Source organism: Myxine glutinosa, chromosome 5 (genome assembly GCF_964187855.1).
Source record: "Myxine glutinosa chromosome 5, kmMyxGlut1.1, whole genome shotgun sequence".
NCBI classification, from domain to species: Eukaryota; Metazoa; Chordata; class Myxini; order Myxiniformes; family Myxinidae; genus Myxine; species Myxine glutinosa.
In genome coordinates this window covers 44,512,336-44,525,349 of record NC_136265.1, presented here as the reverse complement: position 1 = coordinate 44,525,349, position 13,014 = coordinate 44,512,336, and positions in this window count along the sequence as shown.

Genomic DNA, 13,014 nt, shown 5'->3' with positions numbered 1-13,014 from the left:
TCATCTTGGCTTTTTAACATTCCTTGGCTCATCTTGGCTTTTCAATATTCCTTGGCTCACTCTCAAAAACATTTTTTTCAACATTCCTTGGCTCATCTTGGCTTTTCAACATTCCTTGGCTCATCTTGGCTTTTCAATATTCCTTGGCTCATCTTGGCTTTTCAACATTCCTTGGCTCATCTTGGCTTTTCAATATTCCTTGGCTCGCTCTCAACAACATTTTTTTCAACATTCCTTGGCTCACCTTGGCTTTTCAACATTTCTTGGCTCATCTTGGCTTTTCAATATTCCTTAGCTCTCAACAATATTTTTTTCAACATTCCTTGGCTCATCTTGGCTTTTCAATATTCCTTGGCTCTCAACAACATTTTTTTCAGCATTCCTTGGCTCATCTTGGCTTTTCAATATTCCTTGACTCTCAACAACATTTTTTTCAACATTTGTTCAACATATTGAATTCCAGATGTACTGGTATCGTTCTGTGATTTTGTATTGAGACTTGTACGTCCATTAAAGAAGTGGTAGAGACAATCGTGTGCCATGATCATGTAGGGACTGTGCTGTATGCAGAGCAGAGCGTCAGTTCTGCTGAAGTAAGATCTTTTCCCTATTTTAGTGACTCAATGTGCAAATGCTGTTTAATTTTCAAGTCAATCGAATGAAAATTGAGGATTTTTGAAACTTGGCCTATGTTGACCTCAAAAATAACTGGTGGTTGAATTCAGTGACCATATATGCAAATCCTCTTAGAATTTCAAGTCAATCAGATGAAAATTGATGATTTTAGAAATTTGGCCTATGTTGATCTCAAAAAATACTGGGTGGTTGAATTCAGTGACCAGATATGCAAATGCTCTTCAAATTTCCAGTCAATCGGATGAAAATTGAGGATTTTAGAAATTCGGCCTATGTTGACCTTTTGTCCTATGTTCACCTAAAATATAATTTGTGGTTGAATTCAGTGACCAGATATGCAAATGCTCTTCAAATTTCCAATCGGATGAAAATTGAGGATTTTAGAAATTTGGCCTATGTTGACCTCAAAAAATACTTGGTGGTTGAATTCAGTGACCAGATATGCAAGCCCTCTTCAAATTACAAGTCAATTGAATGAAAATTGAGGATTTTAGAAATTCGGCCGATCTTGACCTTTTGGCCTATGTTGACCTCAAAAATACTTGGTGGTTGAATTCAGTGACCAGATAGATATTCAAGTCCTCTTCAAATTTCAAGTCAATTGGATGAAAATTGAGGATTTTAGAAATTCGGCCTATTTTGACCTCAAAAATACTTGGTGGTTGAATTCAGTGACCAGTTAGAAATTCGGCCTATGTTGACCTTTTGGCCTATGTTGACCTCAAAAATACTTGGTGGTAGTGACCAGATATTCAAGTCCTCTTCAAATTTCAAGTCAATTGGATGAAAATTGAGGATTTTAGAAATATGGCATATGTTGACCTTTTCACCTATGTTGACCTCAAAAATACTTGGTGGTTGAATTCAGTGACCAGATATGCAAGTCCTCTTCAAATTTCAAGTCAATCGGATGAAAATTGAGGATTTTAAAAATATCGGCAAAGTTGGTGACCTTTGGCCTATGTTGACCTTTTGACCCCAAAAATAATAGGCTTCTTGCTTTTGACCAATTCTACCATTTGGTGAAGTTTCGTGACGATCGGTTTAGAATTGTGACCTGTAGGCCGGTGACAAACAGACAGACAAACAGACAGAACCACAAACGCAACCGACCAATATACTTGAAAAATTTTCGATTTTGCAAGTAACAAGAAGACGTCATGCAGAGCACGATACTTGCAAAATGAACCCCTCACCCGAAAATGGTGATTTTAGAAATTTGACCTCCAGGTGACCTTTGACCTCAAAATCAATGGGCTTCTCAACTGTGATGATATCTACAGCTTGGTGAAGTTTCATGAAGATCGGTTAAGAATTGTGACCTGTAGGCCGGTGACAAACAAACAGACAGACAGACAGACAGAATAACAAATGCAACCGACCAATGTGGGGTTCATGGTGCCGAGAACCAGCTCAATGTGGGGTTCATGGTGCCGAGAACCAGATCAATGTGGGGTTCATGGTGCCGAGAACCACGTCAATGTGTGGTTCATGGTGCCGAGAACCACGTCAGTGTGGGGTTCATGGTGCGGAGAACCACGTCAATGTGGGGTTCATGGTGCCGAGAACCAGATCAATGTGGGGTTAATGGTGCCGAGAACCAGATGAATGCGGGGTTCATGGTGCCAAGAACCACGTCAATGTGTGGTTCATGGTGCCGAGAACCACGTCAATGTGGGGTTCATGGTGCCGAGAACCACGTCAATGTAGGGTTCATGGTGCCGAGAACCAGATCAATGTGGGTTCATGAGTTGTTTGGTGAAAATTTCTTGTCAATCGGACTAACGGTTGCAGAGAAAATCATATTAATGCTGTGCGGACAAACAGACAAATTACACTTTTTTTTTCTTTTTTTTCTTCTTTTTTTTTTTTCTTTTTTTTTTTTGTTGTTGTTTGTTTGTATACAAGATCGAGGCTCGTGAAAGAGCGAACATTAATCACACAGAAAGACAAACCGACACATAAAACATATAACATCGGGAGCGGTAGAAGATCTTGTGCGACCTATAGGAATATTTGGGGGACAGAGCACAGAGAGAGCTGGGGGTGCAAGGCCGGAGAGGAGTCGGTAGAAGACCGACCGACTTGGCAAAAGAGAACAAAGTAGAATGGCACTCGGTAGAGCATCCTGTTGACCTAAAAAAAAAAAATAGTTGGTGGTTGGTTTCAGTAAGCTGATATGCAAATCCTATTCAAGTCAATCGGATGAAAATTGAGGATTTTAGAAATTTGGAGAAAAGTGGTTGACCTGAGGTCTATGTTGACATTTTGGCCTATTTTGATCTCAAAAATAGTTGTTGATTGAATTCAGTTAGCTGATATGAAAATTCTATTCAAATTTCAAGTCAATCAGATGAAAACTGAGGATTTTCGAAATCTGAAAAAAGTAGTTGACCTAATCAGGAAGTTTAAGGCCCATGGCACTTTACCTACCTATGTTGACCTTTTGGCCTATGTTGATCTCAAAAATAGTTGTTGGTTGAATTCAGTTAGCTGATATGAAAACCCTATTCAAATTTCAAGTAAAGCGGATGAAAATTGATGATTTTAGAATTTTGAAGAAAAGTGGTTGACCTTTCACCTATATTGACCTTGTGACCTATGTTGATCTCAAAATAGTTGTTGGTAGAATTCAGTTAGCTGATATGAAAATCCTATTCAAATTTCAAGTCAATCAGATGAAAATTGAGGATTTTAGAAATTTGAAAAAAGTGGTTCACCTTTGGCCTATGTTGACCTTTTGACCTAAAAAAAATATATATCGAATTTTGTCGGACCACGAACTCTAACATTTGGTGAAGTTTGGTGAAGATCGATTTAAAATTGTGACCTGTAGGTAAGTATAAGTGAGCAGACAGACAAACAAACATACAAACACACACACACAAACCAGAGTGATCAACATACTTGTGAAAAAAATTTTTTTTGCGAAGTAACAAACGCAACCGACCAATATACTTGGTTAGGGGAGTTACGGCTTAATATAGTCAATATAGTTACCGGCCGGACTAAAGCACCAAATTTTCACAGGAGTTAGAACATTGATTTAGGAAGATAATTAGCCTCTCCAAACAACTTTTGGCCCCCTATGAGGCCCACAGTGGCCCGTGCAAGATGATACACTTTGGTCTCCATTTATGGATCAAGGGAAGTAACTCAACCTATCTAAAATGATTTTTAATAAATAGATGATAATGTCTGTGTGCTCTAAAACATATCAGAAATCATAAACATGCATCAAATACCATTTTAGGTGTATAAAACTCTCAAATAGTTATATTTTAACAGTATAATAAATGATTAATATCGAATTATCTCCTTTGGAAGAGCAATAAACCTTTGGAAGAGCAATAAACCTGGAAGAGCAATAAACCTAAATTGTTCCTCCCCTATACGGGTGTTTATGATGACGTTTGATATCTATGTACATAGCATCTAAATATCTGCTTTATGATTAATATAAATGGTATACCTCAACTGTAAACATACTTTTTTTCCAGGAGGATTCTTTCCCGGCGCATGCATATTGAATCAATCAAGGCCGCCGAAAATCTTCAAGCGTTCTTCTGATAAATCATCCAAAATCAACTGGAATAGGGACTGTCAGGAGCAGGAAACCCAAACATATCGTGGATTATAAATATATGTTCGGTATGTATCCTTATTTTTTTATTTTTGTAATTGACTTTTAATACTATCGGTTCATATAGGATGCGCTACATGAGTGTCGCCAATGAAAGTAGATTCGTCCCAGCGCCATGTGGCAAACTTGCTAACTAATATTATATTATACCTTATTCACCTATACCTATATTAGCATGGGTTGACCGTTGTTTGTACATATATATGGATACCTATATTTTAATCCTTTTTTGTGTTACTGTTACAGTGATTACAAAATGGATGAGGCCGAGGAAATCGATTGGTCCAGGTGTGTAATCTGCCAAGAACAAAAGACGGATTTACCCAAATGTCCAAAGAACAGGCAAAACTCAGATTCATTGTCAATATACGCATCGTTTTTAGAGAACGTACAGAAATTTCAAGATCTCGATGCTATGCCCGTTAAAGTTTCATTCTCGAAGGACGTCACCGCAGAAATTCTCCATCAGAACAACGCATGTTGGCACAACTCCTGTCGCCAGCTGTTTACAGACACAATGTTAACACGTGCGGTAAACAAGAAGCGAAAACATAACAACGTCTCTGGTAACGTAGTGAGATCGTCGAAAAGACAGTCCCTCTCCTCGTCTGATACTAAATCAAGCTACAGTACTATCATCAGTCATCACCATGTCTTGTGTATTTTGTTCTGAAAACACCAATGAAGATTTACATGAATGTTGTACGCACAATATGGACGTAAGGTTGAGAACGATGTCAACCGAGATGGAGGACACGGATCTTCTAGCCAAACTCGCTGGTGGAGATGTGATAGCCATCGAGGCAAAATACCACTCATCGTGTATGACGAAGTATAAAAATATGTATCGTTCGCACATACGAAACAGGAACAGGAATGCTGACAGTAGTCATGAACGAGCCAAAGGAAGAGCATTTGTAGAGCTGGTTGACCACATCGAGGAACAAATAATGTCAGAAACAAATATGTTCAGACTCAAAGATCTGTACGATCTTCACCAAAGTAGGCTACAACAATTGGGGTGTGATTACACCACAAACAAAACACGTCTGAAAGAAAAAATTATCGCCCATTTTATGGAATATGGAATTCAGGAACAGACCGTTAATAAGAATGTGTTTCTAATATTTCCAGATGGAGTGAGAAAACTGATCAAAGAAGCGTTAGAAACACGTGACTACGGTGCCGAAGCACTCCTATTTTCCAGAGTTGCTAAAATGTGCAGAAATGAAATTTTCAAAGATACAATAAGCTTTAATGGAAACTTTTCAGAAAAATGCCAAGATATAGCCCCAAACACTAAAACACTAATCTCAATGTTGTTGTATGGTGCCAATTTGAAAGGAGACATATATGAGACACAACCATGCAATACTATCACTCAACTTCTGATCCACAATGGGAAGAGTCGGCCTAAGCCAAAAGCAGATTCCTCATCTTCAGCGCCTTCCAAACAGCGACATTCTCACTTGCACGAACCGCCCGCTCCTGTATATATAGGATTGAACATTCACACATCAACGAGGAGCAAGACTATGATCGAGAAGTTTGAAAAGTTAGGTGTTAGCATATCATATAAGCGTGTACTAGAAATCGAAAAATCAATTTCTCAAAAACAGCTGGCCCAGTTTGACAGTGATGGTCTAGTATGTCCGCTGCAACTTCGGCATGATCTTGTAAATGTGGGCGCGATTGACAACATAGATCATAACCCGTCAAGCACAACAGCCTCTGGATCACTGCATGGAACAGCAATGACAATTATGCAGCATCCCACTGAACATAATAAGGGTCAAGATCGTCATGAAATTAATGCCGATGCATCTAGGTCAATGTACGATCTACCAGATAGCTACACCATAGTTCCTCCGCTCTGCAAGGCAACTATCCAAGTACCTAAAATCACGATGCAAACGAGTGAATCTAATCTTCACGATGCTATTGGAGAGGAGAATGACTGGCTGGCTTCAACATCAGAACTTGTAACGCACGAGAAGTTTGATGATTACGAGGCTATGTCTTGGTCGGCATTTCACGCAGCCAAAGAACGATCACCAACTTCTCCACCAGCCATTATTTCCCTTCTTCCTCTCTTCATGGAAAAGGCAGACTCTCCTGCAATGATCAAACCTTCCACCTTGTTTGAAATTCCAACTTCTTTCCTGGAAGTCCTGGCAGTGTCCATATGTTTTATACCTCTCCCACCGCCCCCTTCCCATGCCCCCCCACCCCCCCAAAGCCCTCGCCCTCTCTCAGATCTCTCGATGTCTCCATGTCTCTCGGTCCCTGCTCTCAAATGTTGTGTTTGTGTCCTTCCCCCTCTCCCCCCATCTTGTCTACCGCTCCCTATGTTATATGTTTTATGTGTCGGTTTGTCTTTCTGTGTGATTAATGTTCGCTCTTTCACGAGCCTCGATCTTGTATACAAAAAAAAAAAAAAAAAAAAAAAAAAAAAAAACATGGCATGGACATCCTAATATCGGCAACACGCTTCTTGAATCCTGGTCAGATGTCAATACTAGCCTGCGACTGTCCCATATATGCCCAATGCAAGTATCTTCAGTGGCGCTTTCCAGAATTATATGGCGAGGGGAAAATGCTGATCATGCTAGGCGGCCTCCATACTGAAAAGGCACTGTTGAACAGTTTAGGTGATCTGATGGACAAATCTGGGTGGACTGAATCTCTTGTTGAATCCTCATTAGCAACTACTGGAACAGCAGACTCGTTTCATAAAGTGTCGCACATTACCCGGACAAGACATGCCCACCAGGTTAGTTAAAATGGTCACTGTCTCCATGCCTGCATGTCACAATAATTATTGTCACAGTCATTAAACAATTAAAATCACACGTATGATAATATTGTAAATGAACATCTTCAAAAATATGTATGTTATTACTAATTTACTCATAAATTTGTCTTTTTTCAGGTAACAGCGTGCGCACTCTTTCATCTCAGACAGGAAGTGTTCGAAGAATACAAGCAAGAGTTCGGAGATACTGAGTACGAACAGTGGCGTGGCGAAATGTTGGATAAGAGTCCAACGTTCTTCTATTGGGATCTGATTCTACGGACGGAATTGACTGTATTAACACTCATACGATCTCACCGCGAGAATAACTTCGATCTGTATGTACGCTCTCTCGAGGCTCTCATGTTCCTGTTTTTCGCGCTTGACCACCACAATTACAGCAAGTGGGCATCCGTCCACATACGAGACCTCACATCACTAAGCAGCAATGCCAAAGACCTTCTTCGGAAAGCTTGGGTGGTACAGAAGACCTGCCACAGATTCTCAACCATGCCTCTCGACCAACAAAACGCCATCGTAAAAGGAAGCGGGGGCATAATTGGCTTAACAGAAAGTCCGGCAGCGTTAAAAGACTGGGTAGTGGCAGGACCCGAAAAGCTCGTCTATTAGTAGAATTTGAGGACAATTTTTTGACACATCCTGTACAAAATGAAAAGCACCATGAAGAGAATACGTCCACACAACGCAGCTTTCACCACCAATCTCGTTCTCTAATCGACACCATCAATGCATATGGAAATCCATTCTGTGAGAGCGGCTCTGAACTGATCATTCTAAACACATGCGATTGTGCGAGCAAAGAAGTGGTAGCTACAATCAAGTCGTTGGAGTCTGTTGGTAATAAAAAGTATAACGCGTTCAAAAAAGATGTGTTTGAAGACCAAACGAAGACAATACACGATGTCATAAAGAAACATAATCCGATACTGTTTAAAACGCCAAAGACAAAAAAATCAGTCAAATCAAAACAACTTGCGGGATTGAAAAACGATGTCGCTCTCTTTGGTAGACTCTATATTGCCAATCAGCAACGCAATGGAGATATCAAACTGTTCTTCCGTCATGAAAACCAGTTGTTCCCTCCCTCCCTGTCTGACCAGGGGAAGCTCCATAGCATAACAAAGTCGGACTTGTTAACATCATTGGAGATTCCTCCGACCGAGTCAAACGTAAACAGCACACATGATTGTAAAATCTTCGACGGCGGGGCTCTCATTCACATGCTTCGGCCAACGACAATGACGACGTTTGACCAATATTCCAAGAATGTGTTCTTGCCCTATATCGAAAAAGGAGCATCACGATCGCGCATTGACATTGTTTGGGATGAATATCGTGAGAAGAGCATCAAGGCGAGTACACGTCAGAAAAGAGGCGAAGGTGTAAGACGAAAAGTTACCTCTACCACAAAAATACCCAGAAAATGGCCTGACTTTCTTCGTGACAATCGAAACAAAACGTAATTGTTTCAATTTCTAAACCGTGAAGTAGAGGAACATTCTTTTTCCAGACCGGTGATAACTTCGGGCAATGACAGTTCGGTTGGACCGTGTGATCACGAGGAAGCAGACATCAGGATTGTTGTCCATCTGATAGACGCAGCTAAACATGGACACAAGAATATTGTGGTAAAAACTGTTGATACCGACGTGATTGTTATTTTGGTAGGATTGTTTTCACAAATAGTTGATGATCACCCCTTATTGCAAATAAATGTGGAGTTTGGAGTAGGCAAGGACCTCAAAGTCATCTCGATCAACAAACTTTATGAGTTCCTCGGACATGATAGATCCAATTCGTTACCATTTTTTCACGCATTCAGCGGCAGTGATTCCACTTCAGGTTTCAGGGGCAAAGGCAAAAAGACAATATTCAAAATATGGAAGTCGTTCCCTGAGGCAACACAAATGTTCCTCGAAATATCAAGCAACCCATTTGCAGCCATCAACATATCTTCGGACGTCTTCAAAGCACTCGAACGATTTACTGTACTCGTATATGACAAAACATCCGATAGCGAATCCGTGAATCAAACACGTTTGAACCTCTTCTGCAAAAAATCCCGCAGTTTCGAAAATCTTCCACCGACTCAAGACGCTCTTTTCCTTCACGTTCTGCGAGCAATATACCAATCGGCAGTCTGGATGATGGCACACAAGGTAATAATATAAATATACCACATGACAGTCTTCATTCCTTGATCTTCCATCTTATAAAGTTCTGCTAAATAATTTACCTAGCACTGTTACATTCTACATAATTATTCTTTTTCAGTCGCTGCAAAATCTCCCATCACCGCTACAGTGGGGATGGGAGGAAGACGATGAACAGAGCCTACAACCCACATGGATGACCCTTCCCGAGGCGGCCGAGGCTTGTGGCGAACTGATTAAGTGCCAATGTACCGGAAACTGCGTTCGGTGTAAATGTAAAAAGAGTGACCTTCCATGCACCAGGCTGTGCACATGTAACTGTGAAATATCTTAATAACAGTTCCGGTAATGATTAAATGTTATGATAGCGTATACATGCAACGTAACTCTGTAAATGGCACATCACATCACTCCTTTATCCTTACTTTGCAACTGTAGAATAAATATTCTTGGATAATTACAGGAAAAATCAAGCTAAAGATAGTGCAGTATGCTTTGATGGAATATAAGCTATTTCATGAGAGGTAATTCGATATTAATCATTTATTATACTGTTAAAATATAACTATTTGAGAGTTTTATACACCTAAAATGGTATTTGATGCATGTTTATGATTTCTGATATGTTTGAGAGCACACAGACATTATCATCTATTTATTAAAAAATCATTTTAGATAAGTTGAGTTACTTCCCTTGATCCATAAATGGAGACCAAAGTGTATCATCTTGCACGGGCCACTGTGGGCCTCATAGGAGGCCAAAAGTTGTTTGGAGAGGCTAATTATCTTCCTAAATCAATGTTCTAACTCCTGTGAAAATTTGGTGCTTTAGTCCAGCCGGTAATTTCAAATTTCATAACTCCCCTAACTAACTTGAAAAATCTTAGATTGTGCAAGTAACAAACAAACAAATAGACAGACAGGGGTGAAAACATAACCTCCATCCACCTTTGGTAGCGGAGGTAACTAGTCAGCTCAGAGATGAGTATTTGGTAGCGGAGGTAACTAGTCAGCTCAGAGATGAGTATTTGGTAGCGGAGGTAACTAGTCAGCTCAGAGATGAGCATTTGGTAGCGGAGGTAACTAGTCACCTCTTAAGTCTTCAATTCTAAGACCTGTTCTAAGTCTTTAATACTAAACCTTGTGCTAAGTCATTGATATTTGAAAAGGGATGTGAGAAATATTCTCAGAACCGAAGGGGTGCGGGCACTAAAAAGGTGAAGAACCACTGATCTAGACCATCCTGCCAGTCCGGTAGATAATGGACAAACTCACAAACATACAGTATGTATTATGGCATTTGAATCTGGGTTACCTGTGTCATGGAGATTGGGTTCAAATGGGAACAAAAACAGGCCTACGTGATACTGAGAAAGGCAACCCCGCACCTGCTTTCAATATTTGAAAAGACAATTTTGAATGAGAAAGAGAATGCATTGAAAGAGCCTGAAAATTATCACATGTAAATGGTGTCGGTTTCCCTTTGGCTAATAGGTGTTATTTGCTGCACAAACAAAACAATATCTAATGTTTCATTGAAATTTAGGATTAAGCATTCAGAGTCCTTTTTGACTTAATTATACATTTTCAGGGAGTATTTTCACACTCGCTTAGACTATTATGCCTTAGAGTCGGCCGGTGGGGGAGGGTGAGGGAAGGGGGTAGGAGGAGGGGTAAGAGGGGGAGGAAGGGGAAGAGGGACGAGGACAAATTTACCCGTGCAAAGAATGCTTTAACCTCAGCGTTGCCGAGGTAAATAAATTAAGTTGTAATACCATCTGCCACCACCATCAGGTGGCGCTACACAGTACACATTTACATAGAGAATTCATGGCCATCCTCTGGTACCCCATACCCTCCTGTGAACCTGGGGCCACATAGCCCATGTTACCCCTCGCATGAAGTTGTATTTGTGCCCCGAGTTTGGAGTTTGTAACTTAAAAGATGTGGCCGTGCATGAGGAACAAAGAAAGAAAGCCAGAGAGAGAGAGAGAGAGAGTGGCGATACATATATATTGTTACGGATCTCTAACGTCGGCCTTTTTCCCCTTAAGAAGGGGGGATTAATCCCCTTGTCTATGACTGACCGACGTGAGTCCTGAAGTCCCAATGCTCCTTCCGGTCGGGAGCAGCCAGGGTATTTGGTCTATGAAAAGTCCCAAGGACCTGAGTGCCACTCCTGACCGCGAAGCAGGGGAGGGACTCCCCTGCTCGAACCCCGGTTTTAGATGGTCTAGTTGCCGAGCGGTTTTTAGCAACCCGAAGTTCGAGTCATTAGCATTCACTAACCCGATTCCGAAACGTTGGCCAAAATCGCGCCACAGGTATTCAATGTGGAAACCTCAAAGACGAAACGGATGTAAAGGAAAAGAAGGTAAAAGTAGGAAAAACAAATATGATTTATTACTAACTCTTATGTACACAATGAAAAGTAACCAAGGAGACGGAAAGATAAGAAAATAAAGACAGAAAGGATGGAAGGACCAGAAGACACAGTGCAATATTAACTTACCTATACAAACTTACTTATACGGTACCCCAGGACAAGACACACAAAACAGATGACAGCCAGACTTACACGAATGGGGAATGAAGGCAGGAACGAATGGCTGGAAGGAGAGGAAGGTTCAGTTGGAGCAGGAGAATGGTCAGGCCGGGAGTGAGCAGCCGCTGCCCCTCCGCACTCGGGTCCACACGGCCAGGATGCTCGCAGCAACACGTCGGAGCTTGTCCTGGCAAGGCTGGTTGGAACAGCGTCTCCTTTCCCAGAGCTCTCTATTCAGGCTCCTTCACTCTCTGGCTCCCTCAATGACTTCGTTCTTCACCTCTTTCACCAAGCAGTCCCTCACTGAACTCTTGCGCACATCTCTCTCCCTCAATCATCTCTGGTGGGGGCGTCGCGTGACGGGTTATATAGGCCACACCCTCGAACCTTCGCGAACCTCCCCGGTCATTCTTTCTCCGCCCTCTCAAGCCAAACCCCTCGTACGTGATTGGTCGGCAAGGGCTGGCTCACTCCTCCTTCCGATGATGAGGGCGGAGACATGCCTTTCTTCTCCGAACCGACCGCGTGTTCAATGGAGGGCGAATGCAGTTGGCAATTGAGGCTTTGCACGAGACAGGGGATTCTACTTTATTTCAATTTGATGCAATGCAGAGTCAACTAATGGGAAACACAGCCTTAAACTAATACACATAATAAGGAAATAACTATTTAGAAGGGTATATGGTGGCCTGCGTGTATGTATATGGAGTAACTAAGAGGACAACCTTTGACCTTTACACACAACACGGAGATATTTACAAGAATTCATTACACTTACACAGGGTGATATTTACAACAATAAAAAAAACACAGGATTCTCAAATCCGCAACACTGCACCCTCATCCTCCAGGCAAGTCCTTGGGCCTATAAAACGTACTTAGTGTGACACGTAGGTGTAATTCCCTCTACAATTAACCTGACCCTGAGTGCGACAGTTTTAAAACACAAATAAGTATGTCCCCTTGCTGTATTGCACCCTGCCTAACAGATTTACGCCCACAGCTAACCAAATTGCGGAATTGTCTTCAAACTAAACATGAACGGTGGGGAGCATTATTTACAAATGACGCTAATTGTATTTACACTGCGCAACCCAGGACCTGCGATTGTTCCTTTTGGGGGGGGGGGGGGGGGGAAGACAGCCTGCGCTGCATCGACGCACCAGCACCAATTATCATCAAAGCACCATAATGCACCAAAACGCACCGGAGTGCACAGTCA